Source organism: Taurulus bubalis, assembly GCF_910589615.1.
Source record: "Taurulus bubalis genome assembly, chromosome: 18".
In the NCBI taxonomy this organism is placed as follows: domain Eukaryota; kingdom Metazoa; phylum Chordata; class Actinopteri; order Perciformes; family Cottidae; genus Taurulus; species Taurulus bubalis.
This window is the reverse complement of record NC_136606.1, coordinates 18,285,218-18,305,016: the sequence shown is the minus strand read 5'-3', so window position 1 is coordinate 18,305,016 and position 19,799 is coordinate 18,285,218. Positions and strand designations below refer to the sequence as shown.

The 19,799-nt window shown below is 42.4% G+C and overlaps 1 protein-coding gene across 1 annotated transcript in view; it reads left to right on the top strand.

Moving 5' to 3' along the window:
• The window catches only part of slc12a7b (solute carrier family 12 member 7b), a gene marked incomplete at its 5' end in the record, with an annotated part of 52,505 nt that overhangs the window by 9,054 nt on the left and 23,652 nt on the right, over window positions 1-19,799 (top strand). The window lies entirely within an intron of this gene.

The window sequence follows — 19,799 nt, the reverse complement described above, 5'->3', positions numbered from 1 at the left end:
TTTTGACCATTTAGTCTATCAATATTGCGACAATAATATTGGGCATTACACAATGAGGTTTTTAATAAATAATCATCAGTAATGTGGACTAAGTGGGTAAAGGCAAATAATAACAACATGTCTTAAGTTTAGAAATTGACATCACAGTACTATTATGCAGCCTTTTTAAAACCAGCAATGGCAACACTTGTGATATAAGGTAATCCAAAATCTCAGACGATATCTGATGTCATATCGCCCAGCCCTAGCATGTCTACGTGGCTTTGTAAAGCATGCGGGTGCATTCAGGTGTACCTTGTAAACTCAAGCTGTAGCTGTACCCCCCCCCCCCCTGCCATTTAATTGATCCTTTTATTGTTGTTTAACACTTAAATGTGCCCATTAGTGTGTGTGTGTGTGTGTGTGTGTGTGTGTGTGTGTGTGTGTGTGTGTGTGTGTGTGTGTGTGTGTGTGTGTGTGTGTGTGTGTGTGTGTGAGAGAGACCTTTTTAAAAGTCACATTGATTGACCGCAGATCAGTTTCCCTCCAACACCTGAAATATGGTCTTTCTTTACCAAGAAGAGCCGCAGAGGAGTTTCAGAAAGGCAACTAAAGGCTTCCGTCTCCATTTCACACTCAGACATGAGGAGAATCTGGCTGACTATGACTTGTTTCCACTTGCTTCACTTGAGTCAGAGCTTGTACAAAAACAACAAACAATCTTTCCATTTTCCAGTTCACACCTAATTATTCTTGTTACTGTAAACACTGCTTTTATTTTGTCTACGAGATGCCCTATGCAGCATTTATGCTGAAAGTATAAGTGATGTCATGTTTGGCTCATAGTGAAATACAGTATTGTGTATGAAGGGGTTTTCTTTTGTCTACCTTATGGTCTCCTGTCAAATCTCCTGCAATGCAGTTTTGAAGAACAGGAGGAAGTGAGAGAGGGAAGGGAAGATGCCATGTGACAAAGGCGATGACTCAAACTCACATGACACCTGGAAGAGATTATATTGCAGCTTGTTAGCCACCATGATTTCCTTCTAGATTTATGCTCTTTTTTCATTGTGTTTTGATGATGATCCTCAGTTTGTCCTTCCTCGTTCCCCCTCCAGAGGGCGCCGTCGGTTACTGGTGGTGGATTCAGTGCATCGCTTCAACTGGCGCAGGGCAGAGGGATGATGTTACAGTGAGGGTTTCTGACCTTGCTGCTGTCAGATTGTATGAGTAGTGAGAACTGTTGCTTTGTCCAAGTCCTACAGAACAATGTGCATTTCTTTTTAAAGATTCAATCAGGATTTACAATGAATATGACAGTATGCATTGCATTCTTGAACAGTGATAAACTCTATTATAAGTCATTGTTATCTTCTGTTGGTTGTATTAAAATACTTGTTAACCTCTCTTTTGTTTACATTTTGATCATGTGTTGTACTCTCAGATCACATGAATAATAATAATAGTAATATTGAAATTCCTTTTTCCCATCTTTTCATAGCTTAATCATAATAAAGCAGTGGGGCTGTAGCGTTAGATTTGAGGTCATGATAGAAGATGAAAATCAGGTGCATGAGCTTTTTCAGGGCTCCCTGATTTGTGTCCTTGGGATGTGCTTGGTGCGGTCTATCTGTTGCAAATCCCGTCTCCACCCATCTCCCCTCCCTAGACTCAATCAATACATCTATTTTGAGATTAGAAATCTGAGCCTTTGGAGAAAGAATTCAGCTGAGTTGAACTGTTATTTTCTTCACTGGAGCTAGTCTCAACAATGCCCTATGCTTTTCAATGCAGTAGTGAGCAGCTCAGTGAGTCCTCAGTGACTACATTCACATGCACACTAATATTCCACAGTTATTCCGAAAAAGACTATTCTGAATTTAATAGGTCATGTTAACAGTTTGGAATTGAGCCTTATTCCAAATGTAGCGCTTTCCGGTCTAGACACAGGAGATATACTGATGTTATTAAGCTTTTGAGGAGCATTCTTTTGACATCTATACATCACATTTAGAATATGCGACTCAAATGGGGTTCTTGCTGCAGCTTGCGACACACCTGTTCCTGTTTATGGACAGCTCTGCACGTTGTACACAAATCAACCAAATATAGTGTATATACTCCGTCAGTTGTCGCGCAGAGCCATGTTCGCAGGTGTAAAAGGGGGAAGTTATTTGAAGTTATTTAATAGGGGAATTTTACGTAAAACGGAGTATGCATTTATTCTGTGTATGCATGCTGTCTATTTGCATTGTCTTTGCCAGCAAAACTCGTGTATTGATATCAAAGTGTGTTATTGTTGTCTAAATGAGTCTCACAAAGGTGTTATGCCATAAATGGTCCTGTGTGTTCATGTTGTGCTTTGGCTGTGAGATGTTGCATCACAACATGATGAAAAACAGCTTTAGAACTGCCATATGTCAGAACCTTTTTTAGCCTCACTAGTTAACGGTCTCCACCGGTGTTTGTCGAAAACTCCCTCATAAAAGGGACATTGTTTTCCCGCCCTGAATGTACCGACTGTCCCTGAGAGGCAGTCTGACTGTCTGGCCACTTAATCAGCAGATGCCGGTTACATCACCGCGGCTGAGTGCTCTCTTTGTTACCTTTTAGCAGCATCATAATACTTGGGGAACATTGAGTTGTCAGATCACGGTATCGATTGATGCTTTTCCTTTCCCCATGCACAGAAACATTCCCCCATGGTTCTACACATGTAGATGTCCAGCCAAGCAGCTCACTTCAGCTCAGTTCTCCACACATTAGAACAGTTATTTTTATTTTTTTTTTCCATTTGAAAAAGTTGTGGCTGGTAGAATGGAGCCACTCCTTTCTCGGTACCACCTCGGTCGGGGTTTCAAGCGAGCTCAGCCGATGGTAGAACGTGGAGTCATAGGCTGTATAAGAAGTGGACGTAGTCATCGTGACGTCACCCATTGGTTTGTGGACTGCCGTTTTGAAGCTTGGAGTTCCACAGTCATAAGAATTTGACAAACGAAAGTTACAACATTTGGAGTGATGTGGAGATGCTGTGTACGAAAGGCTCTGCGACACTTGTCAATCACAGTAAGCCCGCCCTAAAGCAAACTGCTTTATTTGACTCTAAATGGGCCATCTTTTATTGAATTAATTGAAGAAGACTTGAAACTAGAGCTTGAGACCATACACTCATGTGTACAATGTTTACTGAGGGAATAAATCAAGAGAGAAGTAGTAATTTTCTCTTAGACTTCTATACAATCAGACTTCTTTTTGCTTTTTTGGTCGGAGCGAGTCGTCACGAGAGTGACATGGAACATCCTGCACAAAGCTGCTGTTTATTTAGACGATCTACCTTCTGAAATACCTGATTGGATGCATAACGGGCTTATTCAATTTAGTTTATTTTGTATAGCCCAAAATTAAAAATTTGCCTCGGAGGGCTTTACAGTCTGTACACGTACGACATCCCTGTCCCGTGACCTCACATCAGTCTGAAAAACCCTTTCACAGGGAAAAAAGGAAGCAACCTTCAGAGGAGCATAGAGAGTATGTGACAAGAGAAGTGTTCCGGTAAATGGATTTCAGATGAATCCCTGAAATCCCATCAAAATGTTCCCTCTTTTTCTTCGTTTGAAATGAAAGTTGAGTGTAAGGTTTACAGGTGGACAAGTGTTCTGTTGTGGCAGATTGGGGTACATAAATAGTAAAGTATACTAAAGAGGTGAAACTCTAGATGTCATATGTTTTATATACCACTACCTCAAACGGATCATTAAAGCTGGTCCACTCCGGGGGAAACAAAATGCAATCTAACTAAGCCGGCCTAAATATTTTAAAGCTCCATCAAGATGTTTACGAAACAATAAATCTTTACTGTCCACACTGTTGTTGTTGTCGCTGTTGCAGTCTCTTAGCCCCCACCCTTCACCGTATTGATTTGTACGTGTCGTCATGTTGGGGGACCGAAGGGGAAGAGAGTAACTTGTTCTGGGTGTGTCTCCAGATGTTGAGCAGCCAAATGAGGCTCCAGGGCTGTAGCATTGTGAAAGATCTGCTGAGCGGCTGTGGCTTTTTTGTCCTCAAGCGGGGGTTTGCGTTCAGCACTTCCCATCACACATGGGCGTTGGTCAGTTGGAGTGAGACCTATTACCGTGTTCTCAATTTCAATGCATTCCTGACTTTAGAGGAAATGATTAGCCGTAAGGTCCCCACATGCTCTTTTAAAAAGAGACTCCGGCGTTGATTCTAACAACAAAGCCATATTTGTCTACACTGCACCCTTTCTATGAAGAGATAACAGTGGAAGTTGACACTTGTATTGATTCTCACTCGATGCCTCCCTCAGCCCCTCATCCCTCCCAGTAGCATACTGTAAATCACAGTTATAATGATCTAATAAAGTGCATGCATGTGTGCTGATCCTCCAGAGGGGTGTGTGTTTAGACGGCCTGTGTACGCCTTTAAATCGGCCCTGCCCACTTCTGACTATGCACATTTGGGTCAAATAACACTGCATAGGAAGTAAGGGAATGTATATGTATGTGTGTACATACAAAAGTGTCCATTTGTGCACATGCTCAAACTTTCCTCAGCGGAAGCAGCCCTGGACTTCCTTTTCTCTTTAAACAAAAGGCCGACATGGCCGGCTTTTGTTGCGCACGCGAGACGAAGCGACATTCCTGGGCAGAGGGTCAGCCCTCGGGAACAGAAAGAGCCATGTGTGTACATTATCACACACTCACGAGCACAAACGCATATGTCGTGTTTTTGTGCTTGTGTGTGTTTGTGGGTACGGCGCCTATAGGGTGGGGCAGTCATGCTCTTCCTTATTTGGATAGTGAGTGAGTGTGTGGGTGGACCGACCGACCGGGGGGGTTTGGTTGGGGTCACATGGGTGTACAGCAGAATCCCAGCGATAGAACACAAAAACTCAAAGAACCAAGAGGGAGGTACACCAGGGCATGGATGGGAAAAACCAAACAACTAGGAAGGAGAAAAGAGGAGTGACAGCTGTTGGAGAGAGGAGGAGGAGGAGGAGGAGGAGGAGGAGGAGGAGCAGAAGCAGCAGCAGCAGCAGCAGCAGCAGCAGAGAGGGAGGAGAGAGCAGAAAGAGATAAGAGTGTGGTAAACAGGAGACATTGAAGGGAAGCACATGTTGTAAAAAATGCCCACCAGCTTCACCGTGGTCCCAGTGAAGGACGGCGCCAGAAAGGCCCAAAAGGGGAGCGAGAAGCAGGATGTTGACGACAATAATGTGCTGAAGGAGGAAGACGAGGAGGCCACAGGTGAGAGTTTCTTTTTAGCGCAGTCAGGTGGTTAATTAACGTAAATGAGATATGGTCCTTCCCTTACAGATGTCTAGTCTGAAGTGACACTTGCCTAAGTTGAGAAGCACGTCTTCTCTGGTCTGTGACAGTAGATGGAGAAGTTGGGCACGGGAAGTTCCAGACTTTTGCTGAGGGTATCCAGTGCATGCTGACAATTTGGCTTCAGATCACGGGATGCTGTTTCCTATTTGAGTGGATAATGTGAAGGGAAGAGGGTGGGTTTTCGGGAAAGGCTGGTTCATTTTCCCTCACACGCCACTGCCCCTTCAAGGGAGTTTGGCATGACATTTTGTTCCATGCCAGAGTGTTCTCCTTTTGGCCCCAGAATCTCTTTCCTGCTTCCCTTTATTTAGTCGTTTGAATATGCTGTCGGGGATCCTACACAGTGTGTCACGAACACAGGGCCAATGCAGATCTAATTGGGCTTTTGCATCTCTTGACATCTCTCTGTATTGATTACCATTGACATGCAGCCTCAGAGATTAGCGTGCAACAGATAACAAAACCGTTACAGTGCCGGGGCTCGGGCAAGATGCATATTCCCAGTTCCAATGTGAAAACCAGGACGTCCGCTATGTAAGCCTTTTACCTGACTGTTGATAAAAGGCTCGCCTTGACTTTGACCTACTAATCTAAACGCATCTGAATATCTTTTTTTTTTTTTCCTGGAATGGAATTCACTCATCTGCACATCAATGTAACATTAGCGATCTGTTTTGGTCTTTAAACACGATGGTCTCACTTCTCTATGGCTTCAGCAGTATCAACCTGTCTGTCTTTTAGATGGTCAATAGAGAGATGTCACTGAGTGCTTATTTAACAAACTCCTCTCACACACTCCTTTATTTTTTCTCTCCGCCAGGCTGTTGTTAGTGAAGCTGCTGCTTTTTACGGCGCCTCACATGGCGCTGGACAAATCTGTATTTAATTTCTGCTGCGGAGCTGCAATTACGGCTGCACGCTGGGTAAGACTTTACAGACTGTGTGAGGGGAAAATGGCACTGATTTACCAAACGCATGTTTGTGTGCATGCAACTGTGGGCGACAACAGAGCAGCACGTCCGGGAGGGAGGGCACACAAATATGTGCTGCTCGGGCCTACAGAAGCACCAGGACCACACAGCTTGTTGTGTTTGCAAAGCTCTTTTAAAGGAGGACAAGTCTGTCGTCCACGTGAATCCACTGGTTGAAGGTTTACTGGGGAGGGTCTTGATAGCATGAATTCTGTTGGCTCTTGAGCGTGCCGTGTAGAGAGCAGTCACTGTTATTGATTACTCTGCTGGCTTGCTTCCTGTTGGCTGCGTGGGAGGAGGTGAGACCACACCCCCCCACGCTGTGATGTAAAGCCCTCTCTTCTCCGTCACCCTCCAATCCTCCCTTTCTGATTTCTGAATTTTGTCTCTGTTCCCATCGCTTCTGTATAGATAAGCTTGTGTCCTGTTTAACTTGTGAGACATTTTATTTCATATCCTGGTGAAGTGAAAGCATAGAGCAACAAATGACCAACCTCAGTCCGTTTTTTGGGCTGTTTTTGTTTCACTGCTTTCTACCTCTATTTCACATGAGTAAATGTTTAAAGCTCTGTATTCTGCATAGGTGTAGCAGAAGATGTTTTACTCCATCGGCCACACAAATATCACCAGCTCAAGCCTACTGGCTTGAACAGTAGACGGCCAACAAGACCACCACAGTGGTGAGAGCGGGATGTTTCTATAGTCTAAGAATTCTCTGGCTTAAAAAATTAATCGTCCCTTTATTGTACACCTCATTTTTCTGTTGGTGATTCCACCTTGACTCAAGTTCAGGGTCGGAGGATCCCGCTGCCCTATGTTGAAGTTGCTTCTTCTGCGGTAACGCAAGCTGCCGAGTGCAGAACGGCGTGCCAACGGCGGTCCTCTGCCCAGACGCCATCCATACCACAATAATACTACTTCAGGAGCAGCAGTGGTCAGGCGGATGCCGGCAGCACCAGGGTTTCACACGCTGCAGTTTGCGTTACTGCAGTTTCACAAGCGTGTCGGATAACTTCAGTGGCCTTCAGGTTAATGTTAAAATGCGACTGGCTCTCTCCAGAGCCGGTGTTTGGTTTGTCCGTTCAGGGCCCCTGTAGGAAGATGTGGGGCAACATGGCCGACTCCATGAAGGTGTGTCAATATGAAACACACAAAATATTAGTTTCAGGGGATTACACACTAATGAAAATGTAGTTGTGAATATTCCATTTCTGCTAATAGGACCCATGAAATCCCTCCTACTGGCCCTTTAAGGCTTATCTTCAGTTATCATCTAAAGAAGACCCATTAAGCAATTGTATTAGAAATGGTTTTCAATTATAAAATCCATAGGGGCAGACAGACTTCCCACAGAACATAGTGTTGCAGACGTGAGTGATCAGAATCTCCTTATGACTGGGTGGCTGGATGATTTACGAGTGAGAGCGCATACAACGGGTTCATGGCTGGTGCATCATGGGAAAAGCAGTCCTGCGTAGACCTCCAGCATGTACTCCCCAAGAGGAGATGTTGAGCACTCACTTTGGCCACGGTAGTGCCTCAGTCGGTTCAACGTGCTGCAAAAGGAATCTGCTCTGTGTGTGTGTGTGTGTGTGTGTGTTATGGCCCAATAAACCCAGTGTTTACTAGAGTCAAAACTGTCCGTTTGCACCGTCTGTCCTCGACATGTGTTTCTTGTTTGTTTCCCAGGCAGGTCTGTTCACAGCTCTGCCTCTGGATGAGGCTGCTTTCTGTTTCTCCTGCTCCCCTATTACACTGATTTACCCTCTGAGGTTTGTGCATACTGGCCGTATTGCTGGCTGTGTTTTCCAAGCATCACATGCAATATGTTTTCAGTAAGTGGCCATGCAATCATGATGGCAGTCTGAGTACAGGGTTTGAGTTTAAACTAGTATATCATTTGTCCTTTTCCGTCAAAACTTGCAGTAAATCTTTGTGCAGGTAACGTTCCTTTGCACTGCATTAGCCTGGTAAGCTACCATCAGTGAGGTTGAAATAAAGCAGCAATTAGCCAGAGGGGAGCTTCTCCAAATCCCCAGTGATTCAGGGAGGGCTCCCTCCATGTGGGAACATAATAACTTGTGATCATGCCTCTACATCGTTCTGTTTTAGATCATGGCTGTAAAGTTGAGACTGATAAATTGGTAGTATAATGGTCAGATGTTAAAGACCCAGGTACAGACCAGTTAACTGAAAGTAAAATGAAAGTAAGCTGCGAAAAATTGTGTTGGTTAACTGAAACTAACTTAAATTATATATTTTAATGCAGTGATTCTGGTTGCGGACCCACCAGGAAATCTTTGTAAGAAAAAAAATCCTTGGCTTTTATTTTGAAAGAGACTTTGAGACTTTTCAGGAGCAAAAAGCATCCCCAGTTATGAATTCCTCCAGACTCAGGTCTATGTCAATGTTGCACCTCAGATTGAAGTGAATGCTGCTTCATGTTTTTCAGTATTTACCTACTGATAAGGTAATTGGAAGAAAAGTTAATTTTGTATACTTTATAATTGCTTTTTTTAATTCACGTTTTTGTTTAATTTATTTTGAGTTTTGTTTTCCATAGTGCAATGCTGGTTGTCATAGATTCAGTGAGTGAGTATTCTCAGCTAAAGTTACATAATTTGAGTCTTTTTGTTGTCTTATTGTTACTGCAGCATCTGTCCAGCGTGACCGTGCAATGTTGCTCAACTCTTAGTGTGTGTTTGTGTTCACTCAGATCTGTCTGTAACTCTGCAACCAAATCACACTTTATCATCTGCATTTATTTAGTAGTTGCACCATAAATGTGGGCCATGGAAACATTATTAAAATAAATCCCCCAAATAATAGTAATAATATTTACTGTGCCCTTGATTGCCCCCATGCTTTTTTAAATATTGAAAGCGTAAGGTGTCACGGCTGACTAGAATAGTAGGTTGTAAAATCAGCATTAGCATCCATTAAATTCAGCCACATACTTTTTCTTTAATATACCGTATGCAAATACTTCAAATTCATGTCCACTGTATAGCCATCTTGGTCAAGGCTGTCTCTGTGGTGTAGTATGCTGACGGGTGTGTGTTGCCTAGGAATGAAGAAGGAAGACGCTTCCTTTAGGAATGTAGGGAAAGAGACACAAACTAAGACATGACATAATTCATGAGCTCTCAGAATATTTGATTTAGCAAGGCCGGCCCTGAGTATAAATGTGCCTGATAGTCAGTGTGCGTGCGTTACATATTTAAAACAACAAAAACAAACCCCTCTGTTAAACCTCCAGCATTTGCTAAAACACTAACATGTAAGCTTTACTGAGATTTGGCCAGACCCGGGAGGTTCCCAAAGCTACTGAACTAGTATGAACCCTTGTGATCGTCTGGAGGCTAGCAAAGATAAGGACATTGAAAAACAAAATCCAGGCAAATATATTTAGTGCAGGACTCTTTACATAGCCTGCACCGAGAAACAATAAATCTTACACGTGATGTACACGCATGATCGTCAGAAGAGATGCCCAGCATCTGTCCAGATGTCAACGTTCTTATTCTGTGTCTGCCACTGAGGAAATCCCTTCACAAAGCCATCACTTATTCCAAGTAGTTCATAATCTGGAACCGTTCAGCCAGGTGACCATTGTCGTTCCCACTGATTGGGGGTTTTTAGTCAGACTGTCCTGCCTTCACTGACCGCCGCGTCCTACTTCCTGCTGACTAATCTCCTCTCCACCAGTTCCATGCTCTCAATGTGGTGTCTCTGATAGGCCCTCAACCAATCAGCACACGCATACTTTAGTGCCGGCCTCTTTTCTGTCTCTATATTCTTTCACTGTGGGCTATGGTTTGTGTGAGGCCCTTTAGGGTTCATATGGTTTTCACATATACTGTACAAACAGGGTAAACTCTTCCACTTTCTTATCTTTTGACTCAGGCCGTGGTTTTTGTTATCTGACGCACCCGATGGTTAACTCAGCTGTTTCTGCATATGTGTGTGCACACTTCAATGTGATTAGATATATTACGTGGTCAAAGGAGCGGCTGTAAAACGGTGGATAAACACCTCCTATGAATTTTTCACAATAAAAGCTTTGTTATTTTGGCTGCTCACTCTTCTGCCCCGCAGTCTTGATTTTTATTAAAGAATAGCCGCTAATTCAATGATAAACCTATTTTTCTATAGATTCTTTACAATTAAAATCGCATAAAAAGTCAAGCGTAACCACGTCCTATGTTTACAAGCCTCGCAATTCAGTTGTAACAGATGCCTGTTACAGTGGGCATGGTGTGACTTTGCTGCTCCAATCATACGCCTACTAATAAACATGATTAACATGTCTCTCTGGTTAAAGTCTGGTGAGGACCAAGCTGTAAAATGTCCCCAACCTTGGATGTGGTTACCAATGGCTATTAGCAGTCTTACTCTCCACAGCTAAGTGCTGGGTCAATTCTATTGATGGGTCTACATTTCCACTGTCAAATGTGAGGAGACACCCATTTATTCATAGTGGGGGTTTTGTGACATACAGTAATCAGCTATTTAAAGGTCCTCTCATTTATGCTACTATTTTGGTAAAAAAAAATCTTTACAAATTATTTACCAGCCAGAAAGCTGGTGAGGATAGCCAATACCTTGAGAAATTGGATTGTTATCCCTTCAATTTTATTTAAAAAAGTAGTGATGTTACAGAGATTTTATAAATATGACAGTTTCCTAAAATTAGATTTAAAGTGTCTCTCTCTCTCTCTCTCTCTCTCTCTCTCTCTCTCTCTCTCTCTCTCTCTCTCTCTCTCTCTCTCTCTCTCTCTCTCTCTCTGTACACATGGGAATGAGGATTCAGACTTAAGCGGCACTAAGTAACATCGATCCCACAAGTCTTGGCTGATCCTCCTCCTCTCGCTCTGACATACTCCCACTCTGTTTCTGTTTCTGCTACTACATATTCTTTCCTCTTCTTACAAGCTTCAACAAGTTCAATTCAAAGTCGCTTCATGATGACGGATTGACTTGGCCTCGGCCCCCATTTAACTCGTCCGTCGGATCAATTTCCAACGTTATGTCCACCCTCTATAGACTCGACACACGCTGTCAGTAACCATCATCTCTCTCCTTTCTCTCCCGCCCATGCTGTGTATTACATAACAGACAGTGGTGTTTACCTGAAGGGTTTAAAGGCTTAGGACATCATTAAGTGCAACACACAGACACGTATGCACACACACACACACACACACAAAATAACTATGACAGTAGCCATCTGACATCAAACCAAGTGGAGCTTGATACTACTAAATCCATCTTACTGTGTGGTTTGATAGTCCCTCTTTAAGCTCTGCCTCAGACACATCTGTCAATTTAATGACGCAGGCGGCGGATGTTCAGTTTTGTCTTCACACTACGAGTGAAAGCTGGCTGGGCGTCGTAGTTTTTTAAGACAAGTAATCAGCATGTTTTTTTTCTTTCTTTTGTACATTATATTATTAAAGTTATTCAATCGAAGGGACGAGTCATGATATTTGAATTTCCCGATAGTCCCCAAATAGTAAGAAGTCAAATTGTTTATGCGACAGCCGTCTCGCTTTACAAGAATGTTTGAGTGTCTCTTCCTGATGAGGGACACTGACAGGCGGCCGGTGGCCAGAGGACGGCGGTAGACACTGAGCTTGTCTGCGGCTTTCAAGCAGCGTCTTCCTCCGCCCTAGAGCCTCGACGTGGCTTCTCTGCTTTATAAAAAGTTCAGGATTAGCCTAATCTGGTCCGGGATTAGTGCCCACTTCGCATGCTCCAAGACGGGCAGATTACTGGGTGCTCCAAGACGCTGCTGGGGCAGAGTCTTGATCTGCCATTGTCTAGCCCGTCTGCTTCGAGCGCCGTCTCCCACAAGCTCACATAAGACTGTTTTTGTCTGTTCATATGTTGTATTTATAAAAAAAAATTGATCAACAGAAATTACAGTGTGCAAACTACAGGATACTTTGATGCTTGATTTGTTTCCATGATGGTAAAGTCAGACATTTATATTCAAATCTCAAATATTAATAATGCTAATAGTAAAAAAAAACAACTTTATTTCGTTTAATTTTCTTTACATTTTTATATGAAACCATTAACTGAACCCTCAGAAAAATACTCCACAGATTAATGGATATACAAAATTATCCTTAGTTGCAACCCAACCCATGTATGTATGTATTTATGGGATTACCCATTCTTAATTAACGACATAATATTCTGTATGATTATGGTCTGTTGGCATCAATAGTGGTCTCTCATAAGATGCAGTATGTTGCCTCTAGCTGGGTTGTCCTGTGTGCTCGCTGGGCCTGTCCTGATCCATTGGCCCTCTCCACCTTGAGGTCGGACAGTAAATGAAACTGCACACTGAGGCAGCACCTGCAGTTTAAAATAGTAGAGGGTTATCGATTGTGAAATGATACGTTGCCTTTGCTTCGGGTGGCGAAAACTTGCTCAGCTGTAAAGCGGGCACACATATTTTCTGTCAAAAAATAAGTCCATTTTGGGACTGACATCCGTCCATCGTTCTCTCTCCAGCCACACCCCCCTGAAGCTGTCTGTCTGCTTCACTAGTGCTTCCCTCACTTTCTTTGCTCCTCCCTGTGTGTATGTGTGTGTGTGTTTGAGCATACACACGCATGTGTAGCGGGATCAGAAGCTCGTGTGTGTGTGTGTGTGTGTGTGTGTGTGTGTGTGCGTGCGTGCGTGCTGGTCGGTGGGAGGACGAGGGTGCTTTGTGATGCATGGCTGATGTCGCTGACATCGTCGTCACAGGCCACTTTTCACACACACACACACACACAAACCCACACGCTGTCACAGAAATAGCTGATCCTTCACATTATCCACACAGCACAGGCAGCATTCCTGACTTCTGCACCTTGCTAACAGTATCTCTATACTTTGCACCACCATTTACTGGCGTTCCCCAGGGACCCCTACTAGGACCCCCTTCCTTTCCACACCCCCTTTTTCAGCCCCGCTCCTCAGAATGGAGCCGAGGGGGAGCACTCGACGGAAGGGTAAGTTTTTAAATAACTAAACCCTTTACTAGCAGCACTTTATACAACATATATGATTTAGTCACGCGTGTTATGTTTTTGTTCTCTGTAGATTTTTTTTTTTTCCCCATTTCTTTTTTCATATGGTTGCTTTTTGAGGATTTTTTTATTTTTTTGCTTGGTATTCTGTTTCTCCGTTTCTCGCCTTAAAGCAGGCGCTGATGTGTGCTAGATGTAGTGGGGATTGCTTCAGTAAAGAAAAGCATTAACAGCAAATAGCTCTGCTCTGCTTCCGTTGTTTGTGGGGCTGACTAACGCAAAGGTCACAATATTTGAATGAACTGTAACGATCACTAGGCAAGGCAGAGTTGAGAAATTCACCCAAAACATACTTTGCTGTCAAGCAGTTAAACTAAATCTGCACTTAAACTGACGCTAACGGAAATGATTTTTGAATTCCCACTGCCTCCTAAAGCTAACCCCCCCTTGGTACAATGAGGACTAACTCTGGCAGCGTTAGGCAGCTTACAACGTCATCACAGTGTCGCAGCTTAGTGGTTATAAATAGGATGCGTGGTCATTTATCACCACAGTGACCATGAGAGGCTGAGCCTTCAACATTTAGCACACCCTCCGTGTACCTGTGCCTTGCAGGTGAATCTGTATCAATCATTGAGCAAAATGCTGATGGCGTCCGACTTTAGCCCTCTCCTCAGCTTCCTCAGCGAAGGCATGTGAGCGCAAACGGTACAGAAGAGGGCGGTTTACCAATGTGACATTCAGTCTTTCAACACATGGCAGACTGACAGCTGTCCTGATTAATAACTCCAACTGTGCAGTGGTACAGGGAATCCCACTCCCTTATGTAACGTCGCTGACTGGGATGACGATGTAATGATTGCATGTTGGGGCAGTCTAGCATTCATCAACAGGGAGGAGTTAAAAAAACAACATCTGCACTCGTAACAGCTTTATCCTGCAATGCTACCATGACTTTGAGCAAAGCCATTGTTCAGTGGCTCTTGCGTAATTTTCTATTTGAGGTCAATTTAAGTCGAGGCAAGTTGATTTGCATCGTGTGGCGGAATGAATCCAAAACAATCCGGGTCAGATATCAACTGCTTCCAGTGACACGAGTCGAAATGTTTTATCGACAATGCTCCGGGCTTTGAACGTTGTCTTGGCCAAAAGCTCTCCCATTGATTTATATTTTTTTATGTGTGCAATCAATTGAAAGTAAAGTGCTCAAAGAGAATACATAGAGATGCTCCTCATTTTCCCCTTAATTTTTTATTTTTTTCAGAGTTCTTGAAACATGCAACATCTGGTACAGTTGACATTATTAAATTTATATAGAGGGAATAAACGCCCTTTTGAAATCTGTCCGAAATGGATTGTATTTTTAATATATACGCATCTAACAAAAGTAATTTGAATGAATGTCATCCACAAAGGACTGAAATGTTATTGCCGTTAAAATAGTCTGTGCCCTCCGGCAATGCCACATTTTTAGGGGTCGTCTAATGCGCTATAGCGCAGGGACAGTGTTCACCACCTGCAGAAGTGGGACACACCTGCATTCATTCATCAACAATTACACAGGAGGTTTCACCCTTCTCCTTCTCTCTATTATAGACGCACAGTGGGCTTCTTGGACTCTGTATTCAGTCTGGCTTTGAACCGCACAAGTGTACTGTTAAAAAACATGATCATTGTTTGTTGGATCAGCTTTACTATCCACAGTAATGACAAAGGCGGCGGTGGTGTTATTTGTATGAACACTAATATGTTTACGTACATGCAAAATAAAAAGATGTGTCGAAGAGGGGACACACACACACACACACACACACACACACACACACACACACGCGCACGCACATTTTATTAGACATGCTCTGCAGATTGTAATAAGGGACCCGAAAAAAAACAAGATAAGATATACTTTAGATGAAAGAAATTCTATTTATTTCTTTCACATCATTGAATCAAAACTAAATCAATGAAAATCGATGAAAAAGATGTGTCGAAGAGGGGACACACACACACACACACACACACACACACACACACACACACACACACACAAAAGGTGATGCAGTGTCGCCCCACGTGCACTCTTTTACTGCCAAACGGTTAAATACAGCACATTAACATCTTCCACCCTATCCAGGACTCTGTGTTTCAGTGCTTTTGGTGAATTATCAGGATAATCGGGAATATCATCACATTATGGTAGAGATGTGAAAAATAAAGCCTGTTTTACTCAAACATGTGTTCTTTACAGTGCAGTTCCACATAGTAGTTTGTAAGACTCCCACTTGTCTCAGTCATTAATAGATTCCACATCATGGTACATACAATATAGAGCACACGTAAGAAGTAGAGGATAAGCCATTACGGAGACATTGCCGGGCTTCAGAGATTGGACGTCCTTTGCATCCATTATCAGTCTCACTTGGGTCCTTGCAGCTTTCATCTGCACTGGTACTCTCAGTCCTTCCTGTAGAACATGTGCAAATTTGACAACATTTACGTCATTTGCTCCTCACGAACACGTTTGCACGTGCGGTGCGCTCTCAGCATTTCCTGCATTTTGTGCAATGCAGGATGGTTAATAATGTGAAAGAGCAGCATGTGCCTGGTCAGTCCTCACAACTGTGCTGATTGAGGCTCTGCATGATCTGAAACCTTTTCTCACCCAATTTCAAGCCTACGTGGAGGAACAGCTTCAGTTATATTTTTTTTTATAGCCTATATCATTCAGTTATTGCTATTTCCAATAAGACAAACCCAGGTTGTTCAGTTAAAGGTCAGTCCTGCAGCTCTGTTTGTGTTGTGTCATATGATGAAGCCCATATGTGTATCCTATTTAGCAAGAGGACATAAGTGTGGATTTCCAGGAAGCAAAGTGAATTAGTCCACGATAAATGGCGACATGTGAAATGTGCACAGGCTAACATCTGTCACTGCTACTGTACATGAATCTGGACCGTGTCCCCTAGGACTGTTTGATAACACACACTGACGCACACTCGCATGTACACACCAACATTTAGGATAATATGTAGACAGACAAGGACAAAGAACACAAGGGATGAACATGGGCTTCTTCTTTTGTATATAATCTACTACAATTGCTGCTGGAACTGCAGTATTTGTATCCACTAGGAGGATTTGTGGCAGATGGCACCTTTGCCTAGTTTGGGATGGTGATGTGCAAGTGCAGCTTGAGTTCACGGGAGGATTTAATGACATGAAGGTGGGACAAAATGTGTTGCCACACATCTGCCTCTTTTAGGTATTACCGAGCTTACAGGGGCATTAGATTCCAGCTCCCATTGACCGTGAAGGTCTTTGCACACCAGTCCTTTTTTTTAGTCAAGTGCCTTTAATCTGAAAATTCGCAATACAAGATGCTAGTTCGAAACGGGGCTAAAGAATGAATGACATGAACGAGAAGCTATCTCGTTATCTTGCATTTACAGTGACTCTGAATGGTGAAACCACTCTGACGAACGTGGGAAAAATGCTGAAAATCAAACCAGTTCCAAAAATTTCCAAAATGTATGAAAGTTTCAGAGTCGGTGTGTACAAGTTATTTGACAGCTGCAGATGTAAAATACAGCACAGAGTGTTTTTACTTTACATTTTTATTCCACATTAGATAAACAACTATTCTGACCCAGAGCTGTACAACAAGATAACAGGATTTATTTGTTACTGCAATTTCAACGATTGAATTACTATGTCACAAAGAATTTTCCTAACCGTATTGTTGGATGTATTGCGGCACCTGGGGTGATTCCAACTTATGTGTTCACTTCTTGATTGACGTCTAAACCACCTTCCACGTCAGGAAAACTCTCCTGATTTGGAAACAGTTCTGCCGGTTTTAGCCTTCCGCAAGGCCTCAAAGAGGATTTAACTAGTATCATTTAAGATTACCTGTGGCGTGTAGAATCTTGCCAAGGTAACTGGTTGGGTCGATTCACCCTTGGCTGCATCCTCGCAGTACAATGGTCATTATCTTCAAATTCATTCCCCGTCATCCCAGCTTATTTAAACTTTGTGCCATCACCTAATATGTCCTGATATCCTACTCAGACTGTGTTTAAAGTGCTACACAGTGCAAGGACATAGTGACTTTCCCTGTGATTACCAGTGAGCTAAGCCATGCTGCAAGCCTCTTATTCCCCTTGCAACTGGATCAAGCAGTAAAAGTTACTCGTGAAATCCCCACTGCGAGTTCAGAGTTCAGTTCGCCTGATGAATAAAGAAGACTCGGCAGAGTGCCAGTCTTAATAATGTAAGGATGTAATGGAAAACGGGAACAAATATTGGCATATGGTTGTGAATATTTCTCGTCATATTTTGAGGCACTGACTGCAGTGTTCAATTTGTGGGGAACAAAAAGCTGTTTGACTTTGGAGCACTTTAGTCTAAAAATGGCAGCTAACATTACAAAGCAAGCAACGCCAAACCCATGCCACTTAGCTAAAATACAGCTAGCTGGTTTGTTATAATACATCACTTAGTGAGCAAGCAAGCAAAGGTTAGCCAGCTATGCTGCATGGCTTTTTTATAATAGTAGCTGATTAAACAAAGGCACGCGAGATCGAGCCAAAACTTCACATCCTTTTGGATTTTCATGTCAAAACCGGCCGAGTCCTTTACATAGAAATCAGTCCAACGCTGGTAAAGGTAACAAAGTCTTACGTTTTTCAGTTACCTTACAATCTTTACACACCAGCAATACAACGCATTTAATGTCAATTACTTCACATTGTACTTTTTAAAATCAGAATTTTTAATGGCAGTGCTGAGTAAAGTCAATTATTTATTTATTTTTTTGCCTCCAGAGGCAAATGATTACTTTTATTAACAGAATTATTAATTGTTATTAAAAAGAATAATTAATCTGCAACTATATATATATATATATATATATATATATATATATATATATATATATATATATATATTAATTATTATTATTTTTCCGGTGACGATACCAAATTGGGCTCTGGGAAAATACGATGGGAGTTTTCTAAAAATTTTGTCAATAGATTATTCTTTAAAATAATCAACATACTATGCAATAAAGGAATAAATTGTCTGCAACATTTTTGTTAAGGGTAATAAGAAAGACGTGCTCTTTGTGGACTTAAGTGGTGGAAAGAGAAATCAAAGAGCTGGAGGGCTAGCATCGATAAACACTTGATTCATCACAATATTGTGACCTGCCACACAGAGGTGAGTAGTCAACCACTGCAAGGTACTGCTTGTACTCGGTTAGACTTGGATTATTTCAAGAAACGACTGCATGAATCACTGAGTTGTGTCTGGAGGATCGCTCCATGTTCTGCATTGTCCTTGTGTGTGTTCTTTGTGGGTGCTCTGGGATGGACTTCTTTGCTCTTCAGTTAAGAGGTTTATAGTCACAGCTCTGTTTTATTTTCTGTTGTATTTTATTTTGAATGTTTATTCAATTTATTTTGTATAGCCAAAACCACAAATTTGCAGCATCCTCTGTCCCAGGACCCTCACGTCAGTACAGGGAAAACTCCTCTCCCACAAAAACCTATGTATATAATGTGGAGAGGGAAAAAAAGGAAGAAACCTTAGGGAGAGCAACAGAGGAGGATCCCTCTCTCCGGATGGACAGTAGTATGATGAAAGTCGTACAGAATGAACAACATATCAGAGTTACAACACATTCAATACATATGACATAAATTATTCATATTCTGAGAGTAGTAATGACTGAAAGTGGAAGCTGGTTCCATAGAAGAGGAGCATGATAACTGAAGGCTCTGGCTCCCATCCTACTTTTTTCTAGGAACCACAAGTAGCCCTGCATTCAGTTACTGCAGGTCTCTAGTGCGGTAGTATGGTACTATAAACTCCTTAAGATATGATGGTGCATCACCAATTAAGGCTTTGTAGGTGTGGAGAAGGATTTAAAATTAAAATCTTGAGTTTACATGGAGCCAGAGAAGCTAATACAGCAGTAAAATGATCTCTTCCCTTAGTTTTTGTTAGAATCAGAATCAGAAACCGTTTATTTGCCAGGAATGTTTACACAAACGAGGAATTTTTCTAGGCGGAAGGTGCATACATTAGACACGAGACAAACGACAATCAACAATCAACGACAACAGCAGTGCAATGATATTAGTGCACGAGCTGCAGCATTCTGGATCATCTGCAGAGATTTAAGAGACTTATTAGAGCAGCCTGATGATAAGGAATTGCAGTAGTCTAGTTTAGAAGTAATAAGTGCATTGACTCATTTTTCATGGTAATGTAGGCAATGCCATGGAACTATATTGGTTGATTTAGGAAGTGTTCTGGGTCGAGTAGAATAACTTCAGTTTGTTCTGACTTTAACATCAGGAAGTTGCAGGTCACTCATGTGTTAATGACCTCAGGGCATGCTTAGCAAACAAGTTTAGAGAGCTGGTTGGTTTCGTCTGGTTTGATCGATGGACATCATTTTTTTTTTT